This window comes from Ursus arctos, unplaced genomic scaffold, assembly GCF_023065955.2.
Source record: "Ursus arctos isolate Adak ecotype North America unplaced genomic scaffold, UrsArc2.0 scaffold_33, whole genome shotgun sequence".
NCBI classification, from domain to species: Eukaryota; Metazoa; Chordata; class Mammalia; order Carnivora; family Ursidae; genus Ursus; species Ursus arctos.
Genome location: NW_026623019.1, coordinates 5,499,554 through 5,520,270, shown reverse-complemented (window position 1 = coordinate 5,520,270; position 20,717 = coordinate 5,499,554). Strand labels below are relative to the sequence as shown.

The following is a 20,717-nucleotide window of genomic DNA, read 5'->3' as shown; positions in this document are numbered from 1 at the left end:
CTTGGGTCGTGCGTGGCCGGTCTCCGCCAGTCGCGGCCAGCTCCGCCGCGCCCGCGCGCCCGGAGAAGGGCGGTGCGGCGGCTCGGCGCACGCGCGCACGCGCAGTCCGGGGGCGCGCGGCCGGGTCCCGCCCCCACCCCCGCCCCGCCCGGGGTCCGCCTCAGTCGGCAGTGAACTGGCCGCCTGAGTGGAGGCAGACGCCGACGCAAATAGGGCGTCCGCGCCAGTATCGCCGGAGGCGCTGAGAAGACGGTGTGGCCCGGGAGAGGGTGGAGACGACGCCTGTGACGACGGGCTTCCCGGCTGCCCGAAGTGGGAGTGGTGTGGGCTGAAGGAAGGAGAGAGGAAGAGGAGCCGAAGGGGGCAGCGGCGGCCGCGGCCAACGGCTTCCCTGAGCGCTGACAGGCTGGGCCGGCGCCCGGCGCTCGGGAGTTGGTGCTGCCGCCTCGGCCGCTCGGCCCCTGGGCCCGGACTCGCGGCGCGCGTCGGGGCGGAGAGCTGCTGCGGCCGCGCGGGGACAGGCCCGGGGCTCGCCGCCCAGGGATGTGAGTGGGAGCCGACCCCGCGCGGGAGGGCCCGAGAGGGCCCCGCCTGGCGGACGCCCGGACCCCTGCCCACGCCGGGGCCCCGCAGATCTCGGCCCGCCGCGGGCTCCGGGTCGGAGCAGCCCCTGCGGGCCTGGGGGCGCGTCCTTGCCGCCGGATCGGTGCAGCTGGTGCGTGCGATTGCTGCGTGGCCTCTGGGTGGGGGGCAGCAGTCGTCGGTCCACCTCCCTCCCACCTCCTGATCCCCGCTCTGCCCCTGCTAGTGGCAGTAAACTTCTCGGCGAGAAAACCTCTTAGAGGGGAAGCCGGCAACGGCGTGTTTTGGTGTTGCTGTTTGCATCCCTGTATGCCTCGTATCCGCCTTCCCTCTCCCTTTATACCTCTTTAAAATGTTCTAGACATCGGAACAGGCTAGGGAAGAGCATCTATTTCCCCTGGATTTCTGCGGTAATAACCGCTGCTGCTGCTGCTTCTTCTTTTTTTTAGGTTTCAGAAGCAGACGAGGGAACAAGATGTGAACTGTTGGGCTTCTGAAGAAAAAGGCCCTTCCTCCGCTTCCCGCGAAGGTGGGTTTGCGATCCTGGGTGTTGTGCTGTGTCGCGGCGGGGAAGGCGAGTGTGGCGAGCCGGGCGTGCGTGCATAGGAAGGCTGGGAGCGTGTGTAGACAGGCAGGGCTCCTTGCGGTTTACTCCTCTGAAAATGGCAGTGCTGAACTTAGAATGTTGGTCCGGGAGGGCGATTCGGGGGTGTTTACTGTTGCTCTCGCGGATCCTTTAAGAGACATTCACCGCTTCTTTCTCCTCTGATCATACAAGTAACTAGGCTTTGCGGAAGAAGCGTTGCCAGTTACCCTCTCTCCTCGAGCAGCCAGAGATTGTTAATCTTTCAAGGAGGAACGTTTTCAAGTAATAAGAGATACCTACTGGGAGAACACGTTAGCTGTTCTTGCTGGGGTTTCTGCTACCGCATTGAATGCTTCCTGGGTGGTTTTATCTGCTTGAGTTTGCTGTGTCGGTTGAATTTACCCAGTTTGCTTTCCGGTGGTGGTTAATCAGTCAGGAGAAACTCCTTTTCTCTGAATGAAAGGACAGAAGCGGCTGAATATGTCAGAGAGGAGGAGAAATGTGGAGAAGGAAACTAGAAGTGGGAGTAAGAGAGATGACAATTGCTTTTGGTTTCTTAATAGGTTTGTACAAGTGAGTCGTTGGGCTCCTGCAATTATTCTATGCAACACCCAGCAGATTTGAAGATGAATAATCAACTTTTGACCTTTCTTTCCCCACCCCCTTCAGACCTTTTATCACGAGTGTGAAAATCACTAGCTGCATGTGCAAGTATCTGTTAGAGTGTAACATATCCGCAAACTGGATGTGACCAAGACTTGCCTTAATAGTATACGTACTTACCTGTAGAGGAAAGCTACAGTACTTGCTGACTACATAAGAATGTGAAGCTTGTTTTTGCTCGAACTGAATGTCCTGTGTTTGGAGTTCATAGCATGTTAAAATTAAACAAACGCAATAGTGTGTTTCATATATTGGGTTTTCCTAGTGACAGAGATGGGTATCTCAGGTATGGGAAGGGAACATAATATCTTTTCTCTACTTCACCTGGCTGTTGCTGAAAGGTGGGATACTTTTGAGGCAGAATAGGGAAGCGGATTGGCTCTGGAGTCAGATCTGGATTTGAATCCTGGTGTTCCTGCCACTTAATAGTCTCACTTTTCTTAAAAGGTTGGTGAGGATTCAGGATTCGGTAAGATTATGCATGGGAAGTAGTACAGTGTTTGGTACTGTTGAAGTCTTGGCTATTATCATGGGTCAGGCAGGCAAAGGAGATGTAGAAAAGCGCAAAATTACTCTGCATAAGGGGGTCTGCCAGGGACCAGTGTTTCTTCCTCTTTAGGAGAAGGAGAAAAAGCTCTTACAGGTCTTGAACTGGTCTATGAGGTCTTAGAGCCTTTTTATGGAGAGGTTCCTCTCTTATCTCTCCTTGACACCCCTCCCCCCACCATTGTGCTGTCTCTACCAACTATTGTGCTGCCCTCTTGTGGTTAACTGTGCTAAGAACTTCTTCTGCTCCTCCCCTCTTACATTTCCCCCCCCTCTTTTTAGGCCCCTTGCCTTTGCTCCCAGTTTCCCAAACTGTGTGCTGAGGTGCCTCAGAGCAGCAGTGAACTCAGGCTTGAACTCTTAGTTTGAGGTAGTTCACAGTTTCAACATTTAATTGACACATTCCTTTCCACAATGTCCTGTCTTTGCAAAGCTGTTTTTTTTTAGAGGTTGTGCTGATAAAAAGCAACTACTACATGAGAATCAATGTGATACAGGAAATGAGAGTGTGATGTTGTCCAGTTTGATTCCAAGAAGTTGTACAAGGCTGGACAAGCACTAGGTTGTAAGGATATTAAATGATTTGAATTCACCTACCGAAGCATTTCTTTTGGCCTAGGAGTGCTGTGAAAATAGTACTAAAACTAAGAACTCCCTGAATGGAGAAAGTTGAGGAGCTTTTGCCTTAGCTTTTGGTTGACCTTTCTAATACACACAAAAAATTTTTTAAATGAAAAAACTGCATTTTTTAAATGTTGGTCACTAACTGATTCTTGTCCCCACCAAAAGTATTGGTACAATTACTGGTAAAATTACTGACACAAAGCTAGTACCAGCTGTTCATGGTTTAGTATGTTTCCTCTCCTATTTGATATCTTTATAGCATCTGCCCAGTTCTTTCATTCTGAAACAAATTCTGTTGCTTACTTGTTATTCTAGTCACTTCCTGGTTTTTCTGGTCCTGCTTTTCTAGTATTTTTGAATGTCTCCTTAAACTCACCATGTCCCAAATGAAAAATCATCATTTTTATTTTTATACCCCTTTGGAATTTCCTTCTCTCCTGGTCATATAGGTTTTAAATTAGGTATCATCTGGGATGCCTGGGTGGCTCAGTTGGCTAAATCTGCCTTCAACTCAGGTCATGATCCCAGGGTCCTGGGACTGAGCCCCACGTCGGGCTCCCTGTTCAGCGGGGAGTCTGCTTCTCTCTCTCCTTGCCGCTCCCCCTGCTTGTGTGCATGCTCTCTCTCTGTCAAATAAATAAATAAAATCTTAAAAAAATAATGTTAGGTATCATCTTTAAACTACCTCTTTTCATTCACCTCTTGTATTAACCCATTCAACATTTCCTGTCCATATTTCTTTTGTCCCTCATAGCTCTGCTTACCTCACTTTACCACCAGGACTTGTTTCCTCCACCTAGAATATTGAAAGTCACATCAGCCTCTCAGGATCCAGCATCTCTTTCTTCTGTTAATCCACAGTAGAAATGTCACTAATACTCCTTATTGTGGCATTCCTTTGTCCCCAAATCTTCAGTGGCTTTGCACACTCTACCTGTTAAATTTAACTTCCTCTTCTTGGCTTTCAGGATTCTCTGTCATTATTCCCTGCCCTATTTATTCAGTCTTTAGTCTAAGGACCCTCAAAGAGCACTCTCTGCTGTAGTCTTTTAAGCCGCTTTCCAACATTTTCTAATAATAGTTATGCTTATTTCAGCTTTTAATTTCCATTTATGTTTTCCATCCTTCTTCTACCAAGCCCAGTTCTATATCTGTACCACTCACTATTCCATAATGAAGTAGAGCCTCAGTCTCATATGAAAAAATGAGTATGACTGTAGTACTTTTTCCATAGAGTTGTAGTGAGAATGAAGTGAATTAATACATGAAAAGTCTTCAAGACCAGTGCCTGGCACATTAAACACACCTTAAGTTTTAGCTTTTATTATTGTAATTATTTATTATCACTATTTAAAAAAAAATTTTAGAGATTTTATTTATTTATTTGAGAGAGCTAGAGAGCACAAGCGGGGTGAAGGGCAGAGGGAGAAGCAGACTCCCCACTGAGCAGGGAGCCTGATGTGGGACTCGATTCCAGGACCCTGGACCATGACCTGAGCTGAAGGCAGACGCTTAACTGACTGAGCCACCCAGGAGCCCCTATCATCACTATTATAATTACTACTGTTGCTATGACTCCCAGTTAAAATTCTACCTCATTTCTGAAACTGTTTCTCACTAAATACTGCTTTTTTCCTTTCTATATTTCTATTGTTCTTTTAAGTCATAGAGGATCTTCACATAGTTTATTTATATATCCTGCTTTGGTTGTTTGATAATTATTTCCCTAGTGTTAACCTTATCTTTTCTAGTTGATTGTATATGCTTTGAGGAACATCTACATAGAGTGCTGAACACATAAGGAGCATTCAGTAAATGCTGTGGATTAAAAAGGAACTTTAGTCATTGAACAAATATTTATTAATATCTACAATGTGGTAGGTACTTTGCTATGTCCAAAGAAATGCAGAAAAATATAAAGTAGGTTCCTTTCATTGAGAACTTAAAATGTAATTGGGAAGCTAAGTTAAATAATAAAAGTTACAGATATTTGAGACCACTTAGAGTTGAAGTGAGCAAGGAAGGCTCCAGAGATGAGGTAAAATCAAAACTAGGCACAATTTGATTTTGCATAAGTGGAAGGATCTTGTACAGGTGGTAAACAGAAGCAAAATACGCACAGCATTTTCAGAGCTGTACATAAAACAATTTGAAATGAAGGTTTGTATGGCAGGGTAGTAAGAAATCAGTTTGATAATATAGATTGGAATTAGATTATGGATGCCTTTAAGTGCTAGGATGAGAAGAATGTACATTGCTCCATAGGTAACAGAAGCTTTAAAAATTTGGATTGAGGGACGCCTGGGTGGCTCAGTTGTTAAGCGTCTGCCTTCGGCTCAGGGCGTGATCCCGGCGTTGTGGGATCGAGCCCCACATCTGGCTCCTCCGCTATGAGCCTGCTTCTTCCTCTCCCACTCCCCCTGCTGTGTTCCCTCTCTCGCTGGCTGTCTCTCTGTCACATAAATAAATAAAAAATCTTAAAAAAAAAATGTTCCTAACATGAAGTCTAGAAAACTAGAAGAAAGAAGAAAATTGCTATAGTTTTCCCATGCAGAAATAGCCACTGTTAATATTTTGTTCTCTCAAGTAAAATAGATGACCTTTGGATTGGACAGTTGGGTGAATAATGGAGACTTCTATCCAAAGCGCTCATCACTGGGACTAAAGATGAGAATTTTAGGCACAATAAAGACAGGAATGTATTTTTGACAGTGATTGTCATTTATCTGTGTCCTTTCATATCACACTATATGGGTGGGTACTGCTATTCCTTGTGGGAATTAGCCTTACACTTACGTTACTTGAATGAGTAGACAGACATTCAGTGGTTCTTACTAGACTTTCAGTGGTCTAGCAGGTTCGACAAGTGGTCTCTGGGTGTGTTCTTACTGGTAAAATCTGAATAAAATGATAAGGTATTAATCTGTAAAAGGAAAGAGAAATCCTTGGTAGATAACTTATAGAAGTGAAGGTGGCATGGTTAGAAGTGTTCAGATGAGCAGAGCTGGGAAGGGCAGAAGGAAGCAGTATCTGTTTTTAAAGCCTGTGCAGTATAGCTGTCAGAGGTGGATTAGGTTGAAATAGTCCCTGGGCTATCTCTTTGTTTTGCCCGAATGCTTATTTTGATTTCCCAAGGACATACTTTGGCCTGCTTTTTTGCTATCAGTCCTTGGGATTAGGGTATTCATTATTGCTTACCAAATGACTTTAATAAATTCTGATTATGAAATAAAAGGCCACTAGGTAATATTTTGTTATTTGAAAGTCAGTGTGATTTGAAGAAGTGCACTGTTTTGGAAATCGGGGGGATCAGAAACTGCTCTCAAAATGAGCTGGAGCAACTCTCATGATCATTGAGCCTTTCCCCCCCGATTTGGAAAATGAGGGAATAGAATAAATCTTTTTTAAAAATCTTTGTTTACTTAAGAAACATGGAGTTACATGGTAAAATGTGAATAAACTTAAGTAATGGCTTACTATGGTTTATAGCAAAAAATAGCCTCTTGCTCCTCCCCCATCTCTGATTCCTGTTTTTCAGTAAACCACTTTAGATTTCCTGAGTGTCTTCTGGTGTTTACCTCCACATTTCCAAATAAGAGCCCACCATCAGTAACACCCCTCCTCATCCTGTATCTGTGCCTATACTCTGCCCTTTTCTCATTTATTTATTAAAGATTTTATTTACTTAAGAGAGAGAACAGGAGAAGGGGGAAGAGTGGAGGGAGAGGGAGAAGTGGACTCCCTGCTGAGTAGGGAGCCCAACGCTGGGCTGGATCCCAGGACCCTGAGATCATGACCTGAGCCGAAGGCAGATGCCTCTGAGCCACTGAGCCAACTGAGCCATGCAGACACCCTTGCCCTTTTCTCCTTTAAAATGAATGAATTGGTCAGTGTCTCATCTAAGTCTTCTCCATCTCCTTGTGTAGAGAAGCCCATCTCCTTTTGCCTTCAAAGACTTTGCTATTGTATTTCTTTCTTTTTCTTGCATTCTCAATTTTTCCCTCTTCTGGCTCATTTCCATGTATCCCGGTTGCTATTGCTGTTTGCTGCTGCAAAACTTAGTGATATAAAACAACTATTTTATTAGGCTCACAGATATTATGGGTCAATAATTCAGATAGGGTACACCAGGAATGCCTTGTTTTTATGCTACAGAATTCTGAATTTCAGAATTGTTGGCTAGGGGTAACTTGAAGGTGGGGGACTAGAATCATTTGGAGGTGCCTTCACTTACGTCATTGGTAGTTGTTGCAGGCTGTTGACTGAGATCTCAGGTGGATCTGTTAACTGGAGTGTACATGGGGCCTGGACTTATGGGAGCCTCATTGTAGTTGGCTTTCTTACATGGTGAGTTGGGATTTAAAAGTGAGTGTTTTAGTGAACATGGGTGAGGTGGGGATTAGACTCCACCTGTAACTGGTCACATGTGAAAGAAAACATGTGGGGTGGGAGATATTGTTATGGACATCTCTGGACAATACTACTGCCATAGTTTGCCTTTTTTGGGTACACTTCACATGCGTCTCACATGCAAAATACACTAACCCCCTCCTCAGAGACCTCTAATTTACATCCCATAATGATATCAGCTCAGAATGTTAGTATTCTCATCATCTAAGTCAAGTCCAGATGCTGTTGAGGTTCCTTGGGTATGGTTTCTTGAGAATGATTACTCTTTAACTGAAGACCTGAGAAGAGACAAGGAATATGTCCCCATGTGATTAACGTACAAGATTGGAAAGGCACATGTTAATTGCAGTAGAATTCCTGTTCAAAAACAGGGACAGTTTCTAAATTGTCCAACAGTTCTGAAACCCAGCAGGGCATGTGTTGGCAGTTCCTTGACTAGGTCTGAGTCCTTCTGCCTATCAGTTGTTCCTGGTGGGCCATGGCTACTTCTTTGGTCGTTGATTTCACCTTCTGAATCATTCTTTTTTTCCAAAAAGAACTAATCCGTCTTTGTAGCCCAGTAACCATCTGAACTTGCTTCCTGCCTATAGTTATTCAGGGTCCAAAAGCCTCATTTTAGGTGGTTACTGTCCCTTTCATTCTAAGCTGATATAGCTTAGTTTGTGGACTTCCTGTGTATCAGTTCATAATCTACTCCATTTGACAAAAGCCATACCTACAAATCTCTCAGAGGAGCCTTTTCTTACCTTAGGCTCCCTGTGAGGCTGCTGTGGAACAGGACCCTTAAGATCCTTAGAGAATTTTTTTGCCTGGAAGGATCAATAAAGTACTAACTTAGATCTTTCTGAGGTTTTAACAGTGGATCTTACAGTCACTCTAGATTTAATCTTTGCCCTGAAGCTCTTTCTTACTTTAACAACACTTTGCTGGCTGAGAAGGATATTCTGAGCCCTTTACATTTACTTGAAATTGCATTAAAAAAGTGAATGGCTCATTCTTTAGTTCATCTCTCTACTCTCTCAGAAAGGCAGCTAGAAGAAGCCACCTGCTTCTTCAGCATTCCACCTGGAATCTCCTTAACTCATTAGCTATACATTATATTTTCCATGTTACTGTAGGTGATAGTTTTGCCAAACTTTTCACTATTGTATAACAAGGGTCTCCTTTTATTCAGCTTTCCAATAGCATTTTCCTTACTTGCCTTTAAACCCTCACTGACAGCCCTGTTGAGGCCTTTTTGCTTTAAGTCTCCTCAAGCCCCTTTAATTATGTGAACTCAAACCTCAGATGGGTCCTTACTTGTCCCTTGGCTGTACCAGAACTGTCCCCTAACCTGGGGGTTCTTATCATAATTACCTAGAGAGCCGATTGAAGCACAGATTGCTGGGCACCACCTCCAGAGTTTCTGTTTTAGGAGGTCTAGAATGGGACCCAATAATTTGCATTTCTAACAAGTTCCCAGATGATGACGGTAATGTTGGTTTGGGGACCAGACTGAGAATCACTGATTTGAAATGGGTTGGCACAGGAACAGCCCTTTTGTGTCTATGATGTTGCTGTTCACAGCTTTTCTTGATAGGCCTCGTACGGTCTTGGAAACAGGGTTGCTGTGTGCTGAAGAGTCAGACAGTAGCTTTTAGCCTTGCCTGTCTACCTAGTCTTAGGTAGTTCTGCTGTGCTCTTTTTTATTGGTGTACTGTATTCGATTTGTCCCTGATATCTTTGGAGTTTTCCTGAGAAATGAAGTAGTGTAGAATCAACTTATTAAAATACATTTTAAGCCTTTAAAAAAACCAAATAGGTGTTGACAAAGTTTTTCTATTAGGACCAGATAGTAAATATTTTAGGCTTTGTGGGCAAGATTGTCTTGTAGCAACTACTCAACAATACCTTTGTGGTGCACAAGCAACCGTAGACAGTACATAAATGAATGGACTTGTAAAGGTTGATTTACAAAAACAGGCAACTGGCGAATTTGCCCTGTGAGCTAAAGTTTGCCAATTCCCATTTTATACCACTACTTGACTCCACAGTCTCTTCAAGCTACTGCCCCATTGTCCATTCTCTTTAAAACTCTTTGAAAGAGTTGTCTGTATTTTCTCTTCTTTTTATTCACTCAAAAAATTTATCAACTTTTTAAAAAAATATTTTATTTATTTAGAGAGAGTATTTGAGAGAGGGGTGGGACAAAGGGACAGGGAGAGAGAAAATCTCAAGCAGACTCCATGCTGAGCACAGAGCCCATGCGGGGCTCAATCTCATAACCCTGAGACCATGACCTGAGCCAAAACCAAGAGTTGGGTGCTCAACTGACTGAGCCACCCTGGCGGCCCAAATTTATCAACTTTTTGAACAGGTCACACATTTAAATAGAATTCATATGTGTTTTAGAAAAGTGTTTTAGAATTCAAAAATTATTAAATATCTTTGTATCTATGTTAATTTGCATGTATGCAACCATAACTATAGATTAAATAGAAGAGGAATTGCCGATTCAGATGTGGTATATGTTACTAATTTCAATAAGTATTGTTGAATTGATCTTCATAGAAATGCCAGTTTGTACTTTTCTACACCTGTTTTCAGATGGTTTGATCTTTGTTAATTTGAGATGTAAAAAATGGAATCTTGTAATTTTAGTTCGCTTTAAATTTTCCTTTTCTGAGAATTGTTCACTCATATCCTGGCCCATTTTCTTTTCTTCTTCTTCTTCTTTTTTTTTTTTTTTTAAGATTTATTTATTCTAGAAGGAGAGAGAGCCCTTGTGCAAGCACATGCATGTGAGTGAGGGCAGGGACAGAGGGAGAGAATCTCAGGCAGACTCTCAGCTGAGCGTGGAGCCTGCCTGGGGATTCAATCCCAGGACTCTGAGATCATAACCTGAGCTGAAACCAAGAGTCAAAGGCCTAACTGACTAAGTTACCCAGGCACCCCCCGGCCCATTTTCTTTTGGATTGTTGACCTATTACTTTGATTTGTGGGAGCTCTTCCTAGACTAAGGATAATAGCTCTGTGTTGTGAAATAAATTGTAAAATATTCTCTCAGGTTGTCTTCTTATTTTTTTGACTCTGTTCTGTGAGTTTTTTGGTCATGCACACATTTTAGGTTTTTATGCTGTTTTTGTTCGTCATCACATTTATTTATTTATTTATTTATTTATTTATTTATTTATTTATAGGTTATACTTAGATCCCTCTTCTCTACTCTGAAATTATATTTTGAAAGTTTCCCATGCTTTCTTGATCCACCTGGAATTTATATTGGTGCAAGGTATAAGATGGGATCCGACTTTTTCCCTTCGGATGTTTGTTCCAACACTATCTGTTGAATAATCCATCTTTTCTTTTCTGTGGGAAATGCTAATGTTTTTTGAATTGTGTATATAGTTGGGTCCATTTCCAGCCTTTGTTTTGTTCCAGTGGTGGCTCCTGTGAAACTACTGTGATTTCTAGGTTAGGGAATGTTTCTATTAATTTCTTTATTTTCAGGTTCTATACAGTGTTTAGCATATGGAAGGAATTCAAATGTTTGAAAATAAAATGAGTAAGTCAACAGTTTAGGAATATAAGCAGATCTTCGTGCCTATTATTCAATCTAATTATTGAATTTCTTTCTTTACTTTTATTTTACACTTGGATTTAACCTTGGTTTTCTGTTTTTATTTATACTTTTTTGGCTTTATTGTGATGTGGGGTTTTTTTTTATAGTTAATAAATAGGTATTAATTTGTGAGTCTGCTCCTATTAATCTATTTTTGGCCTTAAATTGTTGAAAACTAACAATATGGTTTATCTCTTGTGTATGAAGAGAAGTTTGTCATTTCATAATAGCAATCCACAGGATAGTCCATTTGAGACTTGGATCCCCTGAAGTTCCAGTATATGGGTTTCATAAGGGTGTGACATGACAAGATTTATTAGGAGAGGATTTTAGGACTAGGGAGGGAATGACCCAGAGAAGAAAATAGTGAATTATAGTGTCAGTCAAATTAATGATGGGAAGTTGAGGAAGTGGAAATTCATTCAAAATAGAAAATGCTTCAGTGTCTAGAGAATTTCTGTGTTTATGCATTCCTCATTCTTTGCTTGTTTATCCATAAGTGCTTAATTTTATTTTTTGTTTGATGTATTATAATCTTTAAAGAGTTATTTCAGAGGAATATCTGAAATAATGGTCTTCTGGCGTGGTGTTTTTTCGAAATCATTATGAACTTAAATTCATACTGATTTCAATAACTTAGATTTTTTTTGAATGTCAATAGCAAATGATAGTGTTAAGTTCTTCACTAGTAGAATTAAATTTCCTGTACAATTTTATTTTCTATAGGCAAACTCATTACTTCTTAAAATTAAAAAAAATATTTAAAAAACTTATTGGTGATATAGGCTTGGCATATGATGGTTTTCAAAGGAGCTCTTAAAGGTGACCCCTGCCAACTTTTAAAATGTATTTGAAGCACTTTCCCCCATCTTTATTCACATTTTTTTCTGTTTTATTTTTGTACATGTATATATATGAAGTATATATATCATATATATATGTATATATATGTATGTATGTATGTGTATATATATGCTAAGAAGTAGCTCAAAAGCTCCTCCTAAGACTAAAAATAGGGAAGGGAATGCATTTGTAGAATAATTTATATTTTTTCACCTTTCTGTTTGTGTGCAATTCATGTCTGGTTTCTCAGGAGGAGGTTAAGATTGTTGCCTGTTACATATGTTCCTTTTGTGACTGGCCTCAGGTAAAATGATGGCCTTAGTATCCCTTAAATGTGTAGCTGTTCTCCTTCTGTTCTTTTCCAAAGTTTAAAAATTGACTACGTATTCATCTTAGATCCCTTGCTTCTTATGTGAAAGAATCATAATGTTTTAAAAAATATATATTTGCATGTATTTTATATACTGTTCTAAGAAGCAGTAGTAGTTAACAAGCTTTGAAGAATATCCATTCAAATAGAAAGATTCAAGTGAATAAAAGGGGCTATTTAAAAATTACATTCATCAATCAAAGGGGTAAAAAGAATTGCAAGTGCTTCTTGTGATTGACAGAACTTGCTTAACAAGCTTTGATATCTTTCTGGATGTTTCTGTATAGTGACATGAATATAGAAAAGAATATTCTAATTTGAGCCTATAACTCAGCAATGTATTATGGAGATCTTTCCATTTCAATGATTAGAGATTCATTTCATTTTATGGAATACTTGTATTTTTTTGTGTGTGAAATGCCTGTTCATGTTCTTTGTTTTTTTACTGATTAATTTGATTATTTTAAACCTAATTATATTGAAACTTCATAGTATATGATTTTTTCTCAGCTTTTAAAAAAACTTTTGATTATGATGTTTATAATTTTATGTAGTCTTCAGTCTTTATTTTCTGTATTGTTTTTTGCTTAGATGTTAGGTTTGGAAATGGTATACATAGACAAAAGATTTTTTAGTATAGAAATAGTTAAAGTGGATGGATTTAAAACGCACCAAAGGAATTTACTGAAAATATCCAACTTCACATGTGTAAGGGGGCAAGTAAGAAGAACAAAAGTTAACAGCAGTGATTTTTAGAGTATTTACATATACTTGAAAATGTTTTAAGTCATTTTGAAGGAGTAGGATCCAAATATAAAGAGAAGTATAATGGAAAAGTGGAATAAATGCATATACTCATTGCAAGGATTGTTTCCAGTAACAGTTAAATGAACTTTGAAGTAATGTTTAGATTTTGTTATGTTTACTTTTAGTTGTTTTCTTTTTTTAATTTTCAAGCATATGTTTCCTTAAGGTCAGTTTTTATAAATATTCCATATGTGCTCAAAAATATATATTTGGTGGAAGGTTGTAATATATTGTAATTTTTCTAGTGGATTGTGTGCCTTTTGTTAGTTTATGGGGCCCTTAGATATTGAAGATACCTACTCCTTTTTTGATAAATGAATTTCAGATATTTTCTCTCAGTCCATATCTTTTGGTTTTATTTATGGTCCTTTTCTCTAGAGAGATTGAAAATTTAATGTAATAGATCTTTTTCTTTATTGTACATTTAGAAATTTGAATGACTTCACTGTCATTAATGTGTGTAAGAAGGCCAGTTATGTAGTAAGACAGTAGGGAGAAATGGAGACCTCGGGAAACTGGAGATCCATGTTCTGCCTAAGCCATTGAAATTCAAGTGGTTATAAAAAACACTCTATTTATTTATTTAAAAGATTTTATTTATTTGTTTGTCCAAGAGAGAGAGCGAGAGCGAGAGAGCGCACACACAAGCAGGGGGAGCGGCAGGCAGAGGGAGAAGCAGGCTCTCCACTGAGCAGGGAGCCTGATGTGGGACTCAAACCCAGAATCCTGGGACCATGACCTGAGCTGAAGGCAAATGCTTAACCAGCTGAGCCATCCAGGTGTCCCTAAAGAACACCTTATTAGCCAAAGTAAATATGGACTCATAGAGCCAGTTTGTGTGACTTTCGTTATTATGAGTTTTGTGTTTCTCATTTTGTATAACACAGTTTTTTGTTCCAGGCATAAGTTCTGTCAAAGATTCTTCCAGGGGCGCCTGGGTAGCGCAGTCGTTAAGCGTCTGCCTTCGGCTCAGGGCGTGATTCGGGGCGTTCTGGGATGGAGTCCTCCCAGGGCTCCTCCGCTGGGAGCCTGCTTCTTCCTCTCCCGCTCCCCCTCCTGTGTTCCCTCTCTCGCTGGCTGTCTCTCTGTCGCATAAATAAATAAAATCTTAAAAAAAAAAAGATTCTTCCAGTATTTTTATACTTTATTTTGGAAATATTTTATTTTGTTAAACATTTATTCATAGATAATTTATTTTTTTTTAATAAGGTATAAGTTTAGCATGTTTTCTCTGGTTGTACTGTTATGCTAGTGCCTTTTGTAAAAAAAGTATTTTTTTACTGTATTGAAATGTCATTGTTATTATCTTAAGTTCCCATATACACTTGGATTTATTTCTGGATGCTGTTTTGATCCACTGATCTGTGTATGCCAGTACTGTTTTGGTACAGTTTTTTATAGTAGGTTTTAATATATGATGGGGTAAATTTCTACATTACCATTCCTAATGGTAAGAACTTTTAAATGCCTATCAAATCCACACAGAATTTAAAAAGGATCTGCATTTTAAAAAAATACCTCTTTTGCATTTAATCTTGTTTTTAGATGATAACACATGTCCCTATATAATCAGTGAGATTCTTGTGTTATCCCAGACACTTCTTTATTAGTCCTTTTGTACTATTATAGCGTTTATACAGCTTTTAGAGCATAGTTTAGATAAGGAAAGAGTCTGTGTATGCACAAGTAAAGAAAGATCAGCAAATAACCAGCTACTTTTTGGGTACCTTCTTTTGGTTTAATACATCAAATTCACAAATGTTTTTCTTTAGCAAACATTTCTAGGTTTTGGATAATTAAAGTATGTGATACCTCCCCTCCCACAACCAAAGTACTGTGGTTTTAAAGCATTCAAATCCCCTGCCTTTACAAAATTTAGCTGATGGTTTCATACTAATTCTGCTTTATAACATTTTTGGTCTAATATTTACATTCAAACAAAATGTACAGCATAATGGATTGGATGTTGTGAATATGAGATAAAAACACTTAAAAAGTAGTCTCTTTTTAAAAGGTTTTTTTCCTAAATTAATTTTCCTGTATTCTAGATAACTTTATTTCTAGACTCCATTTTTCTTATGCCATGTTAGGAGGACATTCTGTTTTTGACAAAAGAAGAATGTTCACTCTCTCTTTAAAGAACATATAAAATTCAATCAGTTTAATTGTTATTAAAATTAGCGTAACTCAGTTTTCAAGCAGAAATTGAGGAAGAACAAGTTTTGGACCAAGTAGTCAATAGAGCATAGACCACATTTCCTTTTCTCCTTTTGTTCTCTTTAATAATAGCGTAATTGTATAGCGTGACTGTAGTTGATGCTGTAAGTGGTCCACCCTTATTCCCTGGGAGCTTCAGTATGCTTGAGTGAACTTCTGACTGTTGGTATTTGCATCTCTAACCTGCTGACTCTTCTTGGTAATGTAGGAAGCCATGCTTGCAGGGCTTGTGGCAGGCCAGGAGTGCTGTGAAATTAACACTTCTGGGTGCATCCCTCAGCCACTGACTCTTAGGGGTTGGTATTGTATAAATACTATAGTTGCTCCCTTGGGTGGAATAATTCTCAGACATGTTTTATACTGTTTCCTAGAGCTTTTCTGAGAGATTAAGCCCACAGGGTAGCTGGTTTAAGAGTGCAGTTTTATTGTCTGCCTTCCCTTCCCTATACCACTTCTCTGTTTCTCTGCCATTGTTACCTGAACTTCAAAACTAATCTACTTTCTTTTGAATTCTGTATCAGGTTTTGCTTCTAGGAATATTTAAACTAAGACAGCATGACTTTGGGGGTAGTGTGACCAAACTTCAATGAGAAGTTTCATTTTTCAGCAGTTTTATTTTTCAGCATATATGAATTGCCATACTTTTTTCACGCTTACTGCCTATATGATTGGGAAGGAAAAAAGGGAAAATTAAAGAAAAGAAAAGGAAAAAAGGAAAGAGAGAAAAAACAAAAGAAAACCTCTAGCATTGTCTAATACAATGTGAGGAGAAGGGAAGGTGCTTATCTCTGGGTGAGATTATTTCAGTTTATTGCATTTAATCCTTACAAAAATCCTATGAAGTAGTGGCCATTATTATTATTATTATTATTATTATTATTTTAAGAGATAAAAATTGAGCTCAGAAAGATTAAACTGATTTCAGAGAAACATCACAGTGGACAGGATTCAAACCCAGTTCCATTTCAAACTTGGATCCTAACTAAAAGGCTATATTCTTCTTTTCATTTTAGCATTTGAAAAAAATTTTTTTGAAATATTCTTAACATATGGGAAATTAAGAAAATAAAATAGATTATTAACCTGTATCTGCCATCTAGTTTTAACAATATTTGGCTACTTTTTGCTTTAGATCTTATTTTTTTAAAGAAATAAACATTGTAGATACGGTCAAAGCTCATCTACATATTCCTGCTCCTGTGTCTTCCCCATTGACCTCACTAGAGGTAACCACTAGCCTGAAGTTAGTATCATTTTCATGCATATTTTAAACTTTTCCTGCATATATGTATCAGTGAATAATATGGTAGTAGTAAATCATGGGTTTAAACCTTAAATAAATTGTATCATGCAAAAATATCAATCTCTTGCTACAACTTGCCTTTTAAGCCTCACTTATCTTTATGACATTCATTTATCCATATTTTGAGATATAGCTCTAGTTTATTCATAAAATTGTTGAATAATTATGAATTATGAATAATTGTGATTTATTCTGTTGAATAATTATGAATAATGTATGAAGATTCTACCATTTTTTTCTACTGATGAACATTTAGGTTATTTGTTTTATTTTATTATTGATTTTTCATTTTAATTTCAGTATAGTTAACATACAGTGTTATATTAGTTTCAGGTTTATAGTATAGTGATTCAACAATTCCATACATTTCTCAGTGCTCATCACAAGTGCACTCCTTAATCCCCATCACCTATTTCCCCCATCCCCCCACCCTTCTCCCTTCTGATAATCATCAGTTCTTTCTCTATAGTTAAGAGTCTGTTTTCTTGCTTTGTCTCTCTTTTCCCCCAGAAATATGGAATGCTTCATGAATTTGTGTGTCATCCTTGCACAGGGGCCATACTAATCTTCTCTGTATTGTTCTAATTTTAGTATATGTGCTTTTGAAGTGAAGCACTATTTCTGTTTTTTTATTACAAATAATGCTACTGTGAACGTTATGCAGTAGTACATTCATTTCTCTAGGGTTATAACTAGAAATGGAATTTCTGGTTTGTAGGATAGTTATATCTTCAGATTAATTAAATGCGCCTAATTGCTCTCTAAAACCAGCTGTTTGAAGGGTTCTACATCTTCTCATCCACACTTGGTATCTTCAGACTCCTTAATTTTGACAACCTGATGGGTATGATTTGGTATCTTAATTTGCATTTACTTAACTACAAGTGAGATCTACCATCTTTTTTGTTTATTGATCTCTTCATATCTTTTGCTCCTTTTTTCATTGGGGTTTCTTTTGCTTATTGATTTATATTTTGTAGGTACCATCTTTTAGTTTGGCTTATGATCACAAGGATTAGTACCATTTGGCACCTGTCAGCTTGATAAAAATGTCCTTTTTTGGTTAACTTTTCTGTATGGTTTTGTTATGTGTCTCTTCTAAGCATTCTATACCTTGATTTTAAAAAAGGAAATCTAGTCTGGGGTGCCAGGGTGGCTCAGTTGATTAAGCATCTGACTTCAGCTAAGGTCCTGATCTCAGGGTCCTGGAGTCCAGCCCTGCCTCGGGCTCCTTGCTCAGCTGAGAGTCTGTCTGTCCCTCCACCCCTCCTCCTGCTTGTATACACACACACTCTCAGTCTCTCTCTCTCAAAGAAATACATAAAATCTTAAAAAAAAAAAAAAAAAAAAGAAAAGAAATCCAGTCTGGTGTTCTTTCTCTTCTAGAAGGTGGGTTTCATTGGCTTATTATTTACATTATTGTATTTGTTGACATTTGGACTTAAAATTTTTTTACTATCTTTTCCTTTTAATTTTCTTTTTTTCTGCCTTTTTTTGTTTTTTTTAAGATTTTATTTATTATTTGACAGAGACACAGCAGAGAAGGAACACAGCAGGGGAGTGGGAAAGGAAGAAGCAGGCTCCCAGCGGAGGAGCCCGATGTGGGACTGGATCCTGGAACACCGGGATCACGCCCTGAGTCGAGTAGCACCCCCTTTTCTGCCTTTTTATAGGTTATAGATCTTTCCTTTCAACTGTTAAAAATTTTTGACATGTATACTTAAATATTCACTTTTATTAAAAAGCCCAAAGTTATTTAGTGTACTTCTCCTACTAATAGGCAAGGAGGAATCAAACGCCCTCTGTCATCTTAGTCTCATCTAAAGTTTCAGTTTTACATGTTTCTTTTTAAGTTTTCCATTTTTAAAAACCTGTCAGTACCTAATACCACTTTTACTGTATTTAGAGATCAGAATCTTTAGACAAAAAATTTTGTAGTAAATATTATGAACAACCTTTGCTTTTAAATGCATGTGAGAGATGAATTATAAAATACAAAATAAAATCCGGAACTTCATTTCCTGAAATTTTCTGATTAAGTAACCTGAAAGCACTCATTAAGAAGTGCTACATGAAATATAATGATCATCCTTTAAAAAAGCTTTTCTCTTAGGGAGAATTTTGAACATACAAAAGTAGACATAACAGTATAATGACTTCTTACACACTAATCACTCAGCTGCAGTAGTTCTTATTACCTGTGCCATCTGCCATCTGTTTTCCCATTACTGTTACTTTGAAGCACATTATAGATATCATATTATTTCTTCCATTAATAGTTCAGTATGCATCTCTAAAATATAAGAACACTTTTTAAAATTAAAGACATCATAATTCCTTAATATCTTTAAATATTCAGCAAGCAATCAAATTTCTGAATATCTGACATATCAAAAATGGCTTTTTAAAATGGTTTGGGTTTTTAAAATCGTTTGGTTTTTTTTTTTAAACTAGGTTTGTTTTTTTTTTCTAAACTAGGGTTTTTTTTTTTTTTTTTAATTGTCCCTTGTTTTTTTTTCTTTTTTAACCATATTGGTTGTAGTTTCCCACAATCTGGATTTTGCTGATCACATTTTCATGGTGTAGTTTAATGTGTTCCTTTGTTCTCTTCATTTCCTGTAAATTGGTATTTTACATACTTGATTGTATTAAAAAATGTCATATACTGTCAGAAAATATTTTCTTATATATTCTTGTCCTACTGTTTCTGCTTTTTCAGCTGATTCCCTTCCAGTCCTTCTTATAGGACCCTTCCAAATTCCCCTTTCCCTTACAAATTCAGTTTTCTATAGCATTAGTCTCCTGTTCTTTACCTTCAATGATGTTGCCTTTCCTAAAGCTATCATGTCATATCTACCCTAGGGTCTGGAGGAAGTATTTACATCGCTGCTTCCACAGGGTAATATTTATCGCTCTATTAAAAAAACAAAAAATCTTGTCCTTTGAGATTAATATGATACAGATTATGTCATCCTCAGTCGCTCCTGTTGTCCTCTGCTGCTCTTTCGTTGCCTACTCCTATGTTGTTAGTTGAGAATTTTTGGCATCTAACCTGGTTTTCCTCTAACCCTTTCTTCTGATATTATCATAGGTGATGTCATTATCCAGGTGAAGAACTCACCTAAAGACACTTTGAAGTTTCTTAATATATTTGACTCTGCAGTGTCCTCCAAACTTGACACCAGTACTCCTTTCTCATAACCTTGTTCTAATGAAACCTTGTTATTATCTCGTTTGTCCATCTTTGAATTTGTGAACTCTTAATTGTACCAATCTCTGGTCATGTTCTTCTGTTTTTTTAGGTCTTTTATATTGTATTCCTGTGCCCTTGATCCTGTCCCTGTCTGTCCTATGGCTATCGCCTTCCCCCTTTGTTTTCTCCTTCTTTCTTTGGTATTATTATGTTGGCTCCTGCAGTAGCTTAAGAATTACCTCTTGGCTTATTTTTTTGTTCTCCTTTGATCTTCGACCATTAGCAGCTACCGTCTCTTTTCTGCTCTTCACCCTTAAGAATAGCCTTGCTACCTTGATTTCCTTTTTCCTCATCACTCTCTTCTTAAATTTCCCCCCTAGATATTTCATAGACATTGGTTTAAAAAAATCAGATCACACAGAAGAACTTATAATGCAAAAACTATTACAATGAGAAGTTTTATTCTTCCCACTTCAGTTCTTTTCTCCAGAAGGAGTTAGTTTTGACTGTTAACTTCTTGTAGTTCAATCTTGATTTCCCCTCCCCATTTCCTCAAATTATTCATTTCACGTAAGGTAAAGTAGTATATTTAGAACTTGATTTCTTGTTCCAGAAACCATAGGCAGTATTTCTTGATTTCTCACTTTCTAGGATTAATGTACTTCCAAGCTTCTCTTTAGCCACCTCCTTGCTTTCACCTCTCAGCCTCCGGCATTTATATTTTTATGTCCAGATGAACATTTATATTGTGTCTAGTAACCATAATTAGCCCTGGAGTGCTTTGTAGACGATTCTAAATTTGCAAAGCAATGACAGTGCTTATATTATATTGAGGATTGTTACAGAGCCAAGAAGCATGCTATAATTTCGTCAGCTTTCTTGTCAAGTTTTCTTCCACTGGAATTGCCTTTTTTCTCCTTTCTTTTAGTTTTCCTTTTTTATCTTCTGTGGGTGTGTTGTGTTAATGTTGTG

At 38.4% G+C, this 20,717-nt stretch overlaps 1 protein-coding gene and 1 non-coding gene across 4 annotated transcripts in view; one reads left to right on the top strand and one right to left on the bottom strand.

Moving 5' to 3' along the window:
- The window catches only part of JAK2 (Janus kinase 2), a 267,922-nt gene that overhangs the window by 135,711 nt on the left and 111,494 nt on the right, over positions 1-20,717 (top strand). Inside the window, exons 1-2 of one of the 3 annotated variants that reach the window (XM_044391264.3) lie at positions 460-545; positions 1,032-1,111. The exons of 1 other annotated variant lie outside the window; for it this stretch is intronic. The gene's annotated coding sequence lies outside the window, so the exon portion shown is untranslated. Of the gene's footprint in view, positions 1-459; positions 716-1,031; positions 1,112-20,717 lie in introns of those variants that run through there. One more of the 3 variants, XM_026519241.4, reaches the window with a different exon arrangement.
- On the bottom strand, positions 17,061-17,168 carry LOC113270254 (U6 spliceosomal RNA). Its single transcript, XR_003321761.1, has one exon. It is a non-coding gene; the product is annotated as a U6 spliceosomal RNA (small nuclear RNA).